We start from the raw sequence: 13,692 nt of genomic DNA on the forward strand, positions 1-13,692 counted from the left end.
AAAATAAGATTTTCCTATAGTGCAAGGGATAGTGAAACTCCTTGGATCTTTCAGCTTAGGTGGCAGCTTCTTTTGTAATATTGCACTACTCTCCTCTGTCAGCATTATTGTTTCATGCTCCTCCAATTTCCGCTTCTTTGATATAATATCCTTCAAAAATTTAGAATATTTAGGCATTTGTTCCAAAGCTTCAATGAGAGGAATATTAATATGCAATTGCTTAAATACACTTAGAAATTTAGAAAATTGATCATCCACATTGTTTTTTCTTAATCTTTGTGGAAAAGGAATTGGTGGATCATAAATTGAAGGAGAATAAGTCTCAAAAGTAACTTCCCTGGATTTTTTGGATTTTGAAGCTCTTTCATTCTCCTTAGTCTTCTCAGCTTGCTCCACTTCTTTCATCTCTGACTGGGCTTCCTTCATCTTTGACTCCTCATTATCCACAGCTTCATCTTGTTTGGCATTTGTTACTTTTGGCTCCTCATATGTTTGTCCAGTTCTCAATGATATTGCCTTTACATGTTCTTTCGATTGGTGACAGTGTTACTTGGCAAAGTTCCTATAGTCCTCTTTGTGAGCATGCTTGAGAGTTGACCGATCTGCACCTCAAGATTACGGATTGAAGCTGAGTTGTTTTGCATCGCCACATCTGTCTTCTACATGTACTGCATGAACATGTCCTTAAGTGTTGGCTTCTTCTTTTGCTGTGGAAATTGTTGAGGTGATTTAGCCTGCCCTTGGTTATTGCTCCATGAGAAGTTGGGGTTATTCCTCCATCCAGGATTGTACGTGTTCGAGTATGGATTATTTTGATGTTAAAAATTTGACACATAATTTGTCTGTCCATAACTCGATTGGGCAAAAGGATTTCCCACTTGGCAATCGACACTTGAATGATTTCCTGCACAATGATCACAAACAACATTAGTTTGAATAGCATTAACATTCATTTTACCTAGTTGTTGAGACAAAGTTGCCATTTGTGCTGCCAATGAGGTAATAGAATCAAGTTCTAAAACTTCAGCTGTCTTTCTTGGCATTGCTTTTTCTGTAGGCCATTGATAGTTGTTGGATGCCAATTCTTCCAGAAGTTCATAAGCTGCCTCATGAGTTTTACTCATTAAAGCTCCACCAGCTGCTGCATCAACCATAGACCTGTTTGTAGCTCCTAGACCATTGTAGAATGTTTGCACCTGAAGCCATGCTGGAAGGTCATGATGAGGACATCTTCGCAATAAATCTTTGTACCTCTCCCATGCTTCATATAATGATTCACCCTTAAATTGGATGAATGTGGTGATATCATTCCTTAGCTTTGCTATCTTTACAGAAGGGAAATATTTTGCTAAGAATTTTTGTGCCAACTCCTCCCATGTAGTAATGATGCCAGGTGGCAAAGAATTCAACCAAACTTTTGCTTTATCCCTAAGTCAGAAGGGAAAAAGCCTTAGTCGAATCACTTCATCTGTCACTCCGTTATGTTTAAAAGTATCACAAATTTCCAAGAAATTTGCAATATGGACATTAGGATCCTCTTGTGACAGCCCCCCGAACTGGACAGTCTGCTATATCATCTGAATGATGGTCGGCTTGATCTCAAAATTATTGGCTTGTATGGTTGGCCTCCTTATGCTCGATGTAGCTCCATTTACCAAGGGCATAGCATAATCCCTTAACACCTTTTGCTCTTGATCGGCCATCTTAGATAGAGATGTGTTGGCTTCTTTCTTCTTTTCTCTCTTGAGCTGACGTAAGGTTCTTTCAATTTTAGGATCAAAGAGTGTATGCTCTAATGGTTTAGATCAGGGCATGCACTTCTAATTCCTGAAAAGAAAGAAAACAAACTCAGATGCACCTAATTAATTTTTTTAATTAAATAAAATAAAATCCAAAGTAGTAAATATCTAGCTAGTATCAATATCAATAACAAATAGTTAATCCCCGGCAACGGCGCCAAAAACTTGTTCACGTAAAATAATCTACAAGCGCACAGAATCGTAACAAGTAGTAAAGTGTTTTTAGAAAACGAATGTCAAACCCATAAGGATCAACTATGTTATTGAATACCGAAATTCACTAAATTAATTACTATTTGGAAAAATAAAAAATAAATGGAATGTTCTACTATCTGAATTAAATTGAAATATTTAATAAAAATAAATCTACGAATAAAAAGAATTAACAAAGCATAAAAATCTAACAGTGTAAAAATATGATAAGAATGGATCTAGAGCGATTGATTTCCTCTAACAAATCTCACACAATTTATCCATCCTAATTACTAAATTCTAATAATCTCACGTTGATGATTAAAAATTCCTTAAGTATTCAATATTTTCTCTCGAATAATATCAAAAATATCTTCAAATAACAATTCAATATCTCTATGTGAATTTAATTAATTGGAGACTCATTACGTACTTTGAATTTTCTGAAAAATCACACTAGTCGCTGTAAAGCGTCTTTACTTTCGCTCAACTAATGATGTTTAATTCTAGAACTAAAATAACAAATCAGCTCTCGGTCTCATTGTAATTCAATTGATCAAACTATAATTTGTAAAAAATAGTAAGCATTAAGAATAAGAATTAAACACTCAATTATGGAAATATTAAAAATAAAATAACTCAGAAAATAAATTGTGTGTTCATTGCTAGACTACATCAATGCTCTAGAAAATAAAATTTAGTTCATAATAAAATTGAAAAGAAAACAAATAAAACTTATGTCTTTCATCCGAATTGGTTGATCAATATGAAGCTCTCGCCTTTGTCCTCAGATACTCCTCTTTTGAAACTCCCAAAAGCAAATTCTTCTATGCGGCAGCCCCCTTTTCCTCTTAGGTTTCTCTCCTCTTCTTTTTACCCTAAAGAGCCTTTAAATAGGTCAAGGAATCCTATTACAAGTTGAATTCCCGTTTGGAGAAAATCCCAGACTTTTAGGCTTCTTTTTACCGATGATTTTGGCCCATTTAAATTCAAAATTAGGACTTTTGGTAAACTACAAATTTTTAGCCCTTTAAGTAACTTTCCAGCCCAACTTGAATCATCTCAATTGGATATCTGAGCCGAAAGTTATGCCAAAAATACTAATTGATGTGCAGGCTAGAGTCCTGATCCGAATTGGACTTGGATTTGGTGCAAATTTCCTTTGATTTCTTGCTCCAATTGGACTTGAATTTAATTGGCCTAGCCCCACTTTGCATGTAAAGCCCTTGTTACCTGCAATACAAAGATATTATATAATCAGTAACAAAATAACATAAAAGTAAAGATAAATACGTAGATATGTGAGTACTTTATTGTATATATTTCATGCACATCAACTGTCTCAATCTAGCTTTCAGTCTTCCTTCAAAGTGACTCTGACCTCTCCCTTCAAAGTGTTCGTTCAAATCAAACTCTCTTTCTCTTAGCGTTCTAGAGGTAGCACCTTTCACCGCCATTCTCAAATTCACCGCTGAAGAGTTCAAAGACTAGCGCTATCATCAACAACAATACTTCTTTATCTTTCTCTCTCTCACTCTATCTAGGGTTTGTCTTGCATGTTGTTTCTGATCTTAATTTTCGGTTTTTTTTTTTTTTTTGGGTATCTTGTAATCCAATTGATCAATTAGATTGTAAAATTTACACAATATGCAAAACCCACTCACTACATACTTCATTATTTATTAATCGGGTCATCATTACATTGTTGCCTATTTTTGATTATTTTCTATTTTAAAAAAACATGATTGAATTGATGCACATATTTTACTTCAAATTTGACCATAAATATTGCCATGTAGCTAGGCTATTATATATGTAACGTCAGTGATGGCAACTTCAGGCTCCTTTTGCACAGTAGGGTTGTAGATTGTCATCTTAAGTGTGTTGCTTCTACTTTGCAATATTGTAATGAACAATGTGTTTTGTTTGCTTACTCATTGAAAGCTAGATCTTCTTGAATATAGAATGGTGTTTACATTTTTGTAATGAAAATGATTTAGCAAGTTTCTAGCTTTGGATAATGCCTTATGAGTATGAAGTTTAACTATGAGCTCTTCGATATTGGCATCTAAAACTTGTGGCTTTCTAGTTTATTTATTTAGGGGTGAAAATGTTTTATCTTTCATGCTAATGTATTCTATTTCTATTAGCCGAATATGCTGTAATCTACTTAACATTCTAAAGTTTAATTCATTTTTTTTTTTAATGAAATCAGTGAAGGTTGCATTAGATATATATTATTGCCATTTTCAGTCATATATGTTTATAATTAAAAATAAATAAAGAAGGAGAAGAAGAAGAAGAAGAAGAAGAATGTTTATGTATTTGAAGTGAATTTTCCCCTGATTGCTGTTGTCACCAAATGCATGATAACCCTTAGATGTTCAATTAAAAGATGTGTGTTATGTCTATGTTATTTGCTAGATGGAAAGGGGCTAAGATAACAACTGAACATCCAATGCACGTCCTATGCGCCTATCGTATGTCACTTGCTTCTCTACGACCAAGGTATCGTGCCTTACACGTGGGAACCGCTTTGGCATGTAGTTGTTGTAATTACAATTCTCTTTGGAATGAATATATATTTTTTATTTTAGAGTTAAACATTGTTGCCATGTATTGTTCACATTCGGTACAAATTTTTTTCTAATTATATTGTTAATATGGTTGTTTGCATTAGTTGGATCATTGCAGATTGTCTAGGAGCCATACAAAAATTATTTGGGTTCCCTGCCTGCATATTGTACGGTAGACTAACACATTTGGAGGTCTATCATGTCGCTCATACATTTTTACATGGTTGAAGGCCATCACCCCGAACGTCTTCTTCGACAGTTTAGGATGAAGCAAGGCATACTGGCCGATGTCAATACTTCAACTGAACTTCACAAGATAACACTCTAGGGCAAGCAGGATAAAAACTGGGCTGAAAAACATGCCACGCATATTGCTAAATGGGCTGCGCACGCCACAATTGTTGATGCACCGCTCTTTCGTGGGGAGATAAGCTACAATGATGAGAATATGGTGTGGTTTAGTCCCTGCACTCTTCGCCATATTACAAAAGAGACCTCGTACTGGGACACTTTGGTAAGTTTACAAAGATTGTTTTGTTATAAATGTACCTCGCTTCGCATAGTTTAGATCAACCTACTAACACTACTCTTATATACTTGTGACAGGTTGAATCACAGTTGAAGATTATAGCAAAGTGAGAACTAGGGTCTAAGATCTACACCAACTGTATTAATGCCTTGCAATTTGTTGAAGAGATCGGTTGGTTGACCTTGGATGATGCATGCCCTGTGGGCAACACAAGTGAATCGGCTGTAAGGAATGGTCGGCAAGCAGGTAAATGTCAAGGGCATGGAGGTCGTCAATATAGTTAGCGTCATACATCTAGTCGGTGTCCCACATCTAGTTAGCATCCCACATCTTGTCGATGTCACACACTTGTGCCTACATCTGGTCGGTGTCACACACCCGTGCACGACCACACCATGGGGGAGGAAAGTCAAACAGCAAATGAGATGTGTTTGGACATTGTTTTTGACATGGGCTCCATGGCACACGATGATGCAGGTCCATCCCATACATTTGCCCATGGGGACACATCTCGGTCCCCATCCACATCCTCTACTACATTTTCATTGCCCACCACTTATACGTCTCCCCCACTGACTACCCGCACTGCCCCTGCAGATGTATGTGGTAGAGATAAGATGAGATTCATGCCCACCCTTGGGTGACCCCCCCTGGTGCTGTCCCCCCTGAGTTTATGCAAACCGAGTTCATCCAAACAAAGATACCCACCCACCCACCAGAGGCTTCACACATTGAGGATCGTTCATGAAGGCCGCCATGGACACGGACACATCCTCCTGACTGGGGGACTGGACATGGTACTGTACTTCGATTCAATATCGATTACATATACATCTCTTTATAGTTAAATGATTTGCATATTAGTATTTGCTTGTGTTCTTTTCAGGCAAGGTGTGACCAGTCAAGGAAGCAGTGAGAAGAAGAAAACAAGGATGATTTTTTATGGTCAATTGGTATGGGTGGAACCAAAAATGGTGCCCTCCAAGTGGCATGGTTCTCCTAAGAATAATATTTTGAATTCAACTGTGGACATTTCTTAAAGGGTAGAAAAACCATCTTCAGAACATATTGCTGTCCTTTAGTCATATTTAATGCAAAGTTGATATGATGTTACCCGTATGGGTGAAATTATAGATTATGACATGTCAAGTAGGAAATAATTGAACTCAAAGATTCCCAATTGTAAGAGTTTTTGACATCCTCATTTAGAGTTGGTGCATGCTCACTCAAGGCTGTGAATGTTTTAGCTTTTCTAATTCACTTTTACACCCATTTGATCAAGTTATGGAGGTCTTAACAACAAGCAAACCATAGTTAGTAGGCAAGTGAAACTGCAGGAATTGATAAGAACTTTGCAAGAATGAGTAAGCATAAAATAATGTCTTAGTAAGTGGACTAGAAGCACTCATTATGGGTGTGTTGAAAATAGTAATCTGAGAGGTAGTATCTCATGTCTAAACAATCAACTTACATTTGAAGATACATTTTATAGCTGTGTTTAGTACTAGGTATTGTTTTTTCCAATTGCAACAATATCTATTTCTTTTCAATTATGAAATTGGGAAAACAAAACTTTGTTGTGAGACATTACAAAGAGAAGTAGTTACCTACCTAAAGAGCTGATAAGTTTGATAATTAACTCAATTAGATTATGCTTTGCCAATTGTTTGCTTTTCTTTTTTTGAAAAGTATTCTGCTAATACCAATTCTTTTGGTTGGTCTTTTGTTGTAGCTCAACAAGTTCAAGAATTAGTGCTACTTTGGGCTTGCAATAGTATAAGATCTTCTTGTGATGTATAGGATTTTTTTGTCCTGTGGTTATATATTTTTTGTACTACATATATTTTGGCAATGAACTTGAAGATTTCGGCTTATAAACTAATATATTTTTTGTTGGTAACTTGCAAAATTCTGGGAATGAACTTCAGAAATTTCCATTTCAGACCTTTAGATACCCTACAACATCGTTTTTAAAAATCACCCAAAACATGGTCTATACCCTTTAGACCTTTACGTTGAATTTGTTTGATTATCAATGATGCTGCTTCAGTTTTCAGGTGGTTGATTTGAACTCAGAGCTTGTTTGTGTCCATGATTCTGCCAGACCTTTGGTATCATCAGGAGATACAGAAAAGGTTAGACTTTGTTCTATACTTATCTAGCTCGCCAACTTTAGTTGTCATAATCAATAGTGGTCATCAAATGCACTATTGTCTAGGAGAATTATGCCTACAATCTGGATAATTCCCAAATCTTAAACTTACAGGAAATTTCTCTTGGAGATTGGGTTTTTTTTTTTTTTTTTTTTTTTTTAATTGAGGATTCCACTTCAATAGCTTACTGGCAATTTCTCTTATGTTTACACTGTGTGCATATTAAGATAAATTTCTCTTGGAGATTGGGTTTTTTTTTTTTTTTTTTTTTTTTTAATTGAGGATTCCACTTCAATAGCTTACTGGCAATTTCTCTTATGTTTACACTGTGTGCATATTAAGAAATATCAAATCCCTTGCCATTTGCCTTGCTTACAACCACTACAATAATATAGATGAAAGGATTTGAAGTCACAGTTATGAAGAAGTCAAAACTTGATCAAATATGCTAATGTAGAAATGATCTACAACTTGCATACGTTCCAAAGGAGTTACAATGACTGGTTGCCATTATTATACCCTGAATTGTTTACGATTTGGAAAAGATAGAGTTCTTTTTGTGACATTCCAGTGCATTGTAGAGAGTTTGGGGTTGGCTCATTGTTTAACCAGATTCTGCCATTGCTTATGCAGCCCACTTTGGAGGACCAGGAGAGGAGAGGCATCTTTTGGTGAAGGTTATTGACAGAGTGCTTTACAAGCTTGGTGAATTGGTACGTCCTTATGCTCATAAGATTCTTGTTGTGATTGAGCCTTTATTGATTGATGATGATTATTATGCGTGTGTTGAGGGTAGAGACTAGAGAGATTTTTCTAATCTAAGTGAAACTGTTGGTTTGGCTACTATGATTACTGCTATGCGTCCTGATATTGAAAATATTGATGAATATGTGAGGAACACCACTGCAAGAGCTTTCAGTCTTGGGATTCCTCCTCTCCTGCCCTTCTTCAAGGCTCTCTGTTAGAACCGTGTGTGTACAACTGTGGCAATTGGCATAGTTGCAGAAACCTGCTCTCCCTTTACGCTGCTGCCAGCCTCAATGAATGAGTATCGTGTGCCAGAGAAACTGGACCTAAACTCACCGCCTCACCATACATTGCACATAACCAGTGTGCTGAGGCATCGTTTAAGCTAAGATGGAACAGGTAATTGTTTATTGTTTTTGTTAATGTTGAAATTTGAGTTAAAGATTGGAATATATACTGTCGTATTATAAGAGTTTTCCTTAATAAGTGATAAAGTTTTATAAGAAAGAAAGAAGAGTTTTAAAAAAAGTCCCATGATGATTATAATACTTCTTGTCAATAAATTACAACTGAAAATTCAAATGAGCAATCAAATCCAAGAAAGAATTACATTGCAGGAGGCTTAATCTTTAGCTTCATAATCTTAATTTCAAATTGTTTTCTTTGCTGAATTTGGAATTCAACTAAGGTCCATAAGCAGCAACCACAGTTATGAGGAAGAAGGTGGTATTCTCAAGCATTCTATACTCACGCTCACAATACATGAACTCTTTTCCTTGTTATCATCAGGATACCAAATATATAGTATTGGACGGTGCCATTTCAACCATCTCATTGAATATTATAATTTGTTAGCGAGCAGTGAATAATATAAGAGCATTTTAGGCTTAAGCTGAAGCTTGGTCCTTTGAGTTTCTTGGCCTTCTTTTCATTCAAGATTCAGTTCCTTGCTCTCTTGGAGTTTATTTATGCTCTTAGGGATGTGTTTGATGTGTGCTTTGAAAACCCAAGTTGGGTTATTGGGGTCAGATTGTGACAACCTATGGGGATTTTTACTACAGAATCTACCAGATCTATTTCTGTAATACCATCTGTTATTATACAGTTTAAACTTAACTAGTAAAACTGTCACTGTTTCTGAACTCTGGATTTAATAGTGATTTCTCTCAATTTCCTGTCCTGATATAAGTGTTGCTTCAACAGGAGTCTTCCCACAGATTTTGTAAGATTGGATCAAGATTTTCTGTCACCCCTTGCAGGGAAGAAGCAGCTATATACATATGAGACTTTGGACTTTTGGGAACAGATCAAAACTCCTGGGTAAGCCTGACAACAAGGTGTTGTATTGTTATAACCTAAGCCCCTCCAATCAGGGTCATTATATGAGAATTGATGCTTGCAGGATGTCCTTGAAATATTATGGTTTATATCTTGCACAATTTCGGTTCACCTCCCCCCATCTTTTGGCACATGGGGATGGTACAAAGAGTGCTGCCATTACTGGTTATGTTTATGTTCATCCATCAGCAAAAGTGTATCCGAGTGTTAAGGTGATCTCTCCCTTCTCAGTCTGACTTAATAATGCCTCTGACGAGTTTTACTGGTCTATGCAAGCTCCTCATTACGATGGTTTCTGATGTTTTGGAAATCACATACCCATTTCACTGTTGTACAATTATATTACTAGAAAGATAGGCAATTTTTCCTGTGATCTTTTGCAGTTTTTTGATGTTTCATTTTGTGTGTGTTAGGGGGGTGGGGAGGGAGGAGATAGCAGGTGGGTACACTTAAAATCAATAGGTAGAGAAGTAATTTTTGCTTCTATCTAGTTGGATTGGAAATAATTTTATATTTATAACGATAGACCTCTCTGCTGTGGTGAAACAGATTGGTCCCAATTTCTCGATATCTGCAAATACTCGTATAGGAGGTGGTGTAAGGCTCATTAGTTGTATCATCCTTGATAATGTTGAAATTACGGTATATAACCAAATCAAAGGGTATGACATGCATGCTTAAGTTTACCTTAAGCTTGACATTTTTACTTATTGGTTTTCAGGAAAATGTCGTCGTTATTCATGCAATTGTTGGGTGGAAGTCTTCTGTTGGGAGATGGTCCAGGGTCCAGGCAAGTTCAGAAACTTGATTTTGTTTTGATTTTAAAGTAATATGATATTTTTGTTGGTTAAGAAAATGTGCCTTTTTATCATCCAGTTCTGAGCTCCAATAATATCACTGCTATAATGCAAGTGGAACATTTGGCAGCCTGTTGCATAAAAGGACTCATGTCCAACTCCCATCGTCCTACCAAACAAGACTCTCAATGTCAGTGTTCAAGACGAGATAATTCTGTGATAAAACAAGACCAGTTTCATACCATTCACCAGACTCTGATTCTGTCACAAATTAGTGTTATTCTTTACTCATTAATGACATAAGTCAAATACATTAAGTTGTGAATGTTCAATATGTGTGTAAAACACCCTTGAACGTTTAGACCCCAAATTACAAATTCTCAATTCAAGCTTATTATCAAACAATTAATGTGTGGAACATGAACATAAGCCAAACACAGAATTGATAAACAATTTAAGCCAATTATAATCACATCCACAGTAGAAAATAAAAGGCAAAGATAAAGGGAAGAGAGATGCAAACACAGGGACAACATGCGATGTGTTATCGAAAAGGAAACTGAAACCCTCGGCATAAAACCTCTCTGCTGCCTTCCAAGCGGTCAATAATCCACTAGAAAATGTAGTTGGGATACATGAACAATAATAGACCTTCCAAGCCTAATCTACCCAGGTACCTAAGCCCTCCAAGCTTCTTACTCCAACGAGTTTGCGTCGAACCTTTTTCTTCTCTAGTTTATCAGATTCCGCTATAAACCACAACATCAACCAATAGTCATTGGCCCCTTCCAAACTACTTCCCTTAGCACCAAAAGATACTTCTCATAGACGTGGGTATGGTGAGAAAAATATTTGGTCAAGAACCTCTCAAGGATGTATCAATGGAGAGGAAGAGAGTAGAGGAATTTGAAGAGTCTCTTAGGTGAAGATTGTGGATGAGGCAATCTATTTTCTCTAGGGGTTCTCTCTCAAAATTCTCTCTAGAAGCTCTCTACATTTTATGGGAATGAGGGGTATTTATACTAGGGTGAGAATGGAATATGAAACGTCAGTTTTTCCCAAATAGGGTATTCTGGCAACTTGACCTCACGACTGGGTTGAGTTGCGAGTTCAAACTAAGAGCTAACGGTCTAACCAGCTCGGGACTTTTGTCCTGTAGTGCAACAGCTGGTGCGACTCTTTAGCTTTTGGCATGCTTGGCACATGTGCAACTTTTGGCGACTTGCAAGCCACGAGCCACCCGCGAGATCCAGTCACGAGTCCTTGTTTCTTTGCATAGTCTTGAGCATTTCTTCACACTCTCTCACTCACTACCCTTACAAGATTCCTACATAAATACAGGGTTACTAAATGCTAAAATATAAGCAAATTTGGCAAGGAATAAAGCCAATAAGATGGTTGATTAAATTCAACCTTACAAGTTGCTTTTTGCCTTTATGTATATTGACATTGCTCCAATAAGAAATAAGAGTTTAGATTGGCTGCTATATTATTTTAGTGTTGTTAATATTGGAGCATATCAGTCCAACAATGCATAAAGAGTGAATAATCAGAATGGAGATAAAAGATGGGTATGCTATACAAAGCGAAATGTTCAAGGTGATCTAATTGCTTGTTACAAGACTATGGATTTTATAGGAATCATACAAGCTAAAAAGAACTCCAGAAAGAAAGTTTCTAAAATAGGAGAACTATATCTAATGCATATATAGGACAACATTAATCATTTATTGAAATACATGAGATTAAGAAACGAAGAAAATGCATTTGGAATCAATGCATATAGGAACCGGGAAAAAATGTGTGAGACTGTAAAGACAAGGAAGAAATGAAGATCCTGTGGGTGGCCATTCTAAGTTGTTGAATAAAGAATGATGAAGCCAAAAAAATCACCAGTGAGCCACACGATACTCGCACGCTCAGAATGTAACCTGCACAACACAAGAGAAGACCTAACAGAAGACACTGGTGTGGTGCCGGCCAAGTACCCTCCGAAGGTCAAGTTAGAATTGCTCACAACTCTAGAATGCTAGAGAATGGTTAATTATGCGTACCTTGATTTGTGAGGGTCTTGGGGTTTTTATAGTAGTCGAAGATTAACCTCTTTCCCTTGGAGTTGAAGTCCTTTCCTAGTAGGAATCCTTTTGAGAAGTCCTAATCGTGATGGACAAGTCTTTTCCTTATAGATAAGATCTTCATTAATGCACGCACCTTCTAGAATCCTCTTTGCGGTAGGATTCTATTTACCTTAAGATTCTATGGTGTGTGCCGCAAGTATTCCCATCTAGGGATTCTATCTAACACGTGGCAAATAGATCCGTCTAGGTTGCATCCATTCATGATGGATCCGTCCTCAACAAGTCTGGCACTCAATGGGCTCGTCCCTCATTGGCCCACGGATGAGGAATCGCCCAGCCCACTTCACTAGGATCCGTCAACTTATATTTTTCCTCTTCAGTTGCCCCCTTACCCCATGGGTTTGTCATCTCTGAGCAAAAGGACCCATAGGGTGACAGTTCAAGACTGGGATGTTGGTTCAAAATCCCATGGGTCGACGGCTTTAACTCTGTGAGTTGCGTTTGCATCCTAACAGGTTATCAAGAGCACATTTATTACTCATGACATGTGTCACTCTTCTATTGGTTGTTGTCTCAGATCGAAGCGTCGCTTCGTCTTCCATGCACTTCTTCTATAAATATTACTCCCTTCTCCTCTCATTTCTCTACTTTCTGCAAAAACATATTGTTAGAGCACGACCGTCATAATTGTCGGAGCCCAGTCCGTCCAGTTCCTGCACCCGTCGTCAACACCTTCATCCGTTCACTCCTTAACTTGGTAAGTAGTTTTTCCCCTTGTTTCTTTTTTGTAATCTCTCTTTTTCCTTCTGAAACCCTTTATTTTCATTAGACTTTATTCCCCTATCACCATTTCTAAACCTGTCAGAGTCTTAGGTTCTGTCGCTACGTGTAGGCAATGTCTAGTGCGTTAAGTAACTAGTCAGTCGTCTGTGATGGGGTAAATTACAAAGAGGTATACCTATCAGGTCATAAAGATCAAGACAATCTAAGCGAGGAGAGGAGTCTGTCTACCTCTTCCCTGTCCTCAACAAATGAGGATATGGAGATGGCTGACCTAGAGAAGGGTTTTGATGACGGCGAAGATCAAAAAGTTAAGTCCGTCGCTCCCCCTTATTTAAATAGTCTGTGTTTTATCTCCACCTTACTTGTCTACCTCTTCAAAGATGGACGACGCTAAAAGGAAAGCAGTGATCAGATTACAGGCGGCCAAAAATAAAGAAGCTGGTGTGGATCCTATGGGGACGGGCTCAAGCAAACCGTCGGTTAAAAGAAAGCAGTCGTCCAAAGGAGACCATGCACCCAAGAAACCCAAGGTTCCTTTGGAGCCTGTCATTGGGTTAATGGCTGAGGGTGTTAAGACGGTCACCTTAGCAAAGCATAGGGCCGGCAAAGGCCTAATGATCTGTTTGTCGATAAGCTAGAAAAAGCCACCCATCCTACTCTGCGAGGACTCCAAATATTCCCTGGAGAGGCTCTCGTCCAT

General features: G+C 37.5%; 1 non-coding gene across 1 annotated transcript; it reads left to right on the forward strand.

Annotated features, from left to right (window-relative positions):
* The first annotated feature begins 1,212 nt into the window (after positions 1–1,212).
* Positions 1,213–1,319, forward strand: LOC112004024 (small nucleolar RNA R71). Its single transcript, XR_002882047.1, has one exon. It is a non-coding gene; the product is annotated as a small nucleolar RNA R71 (small nucleolar RNA).
* The last annotated feature ends 12,373 nt before the right edge of the window (positions 1,320–13,692 follow it).

The sequence above is a fragment of the Quercus suber genome, unplaced genomic scaffold (assembly GCF_002906115.3).
Source record: "Quercus suber isolate HL8 unplaced genomic scaffold, Cork oak 2.0 scaffold_116, whole genome shotgun sequence".
Classification (NCBI taxonomy): domain Eukaryota; kingdom Viridiplantae; phylum Streptophyta; class Magnoliopsida; order Fagales; family Fagaceae; genus Quercus; species Quercus suber.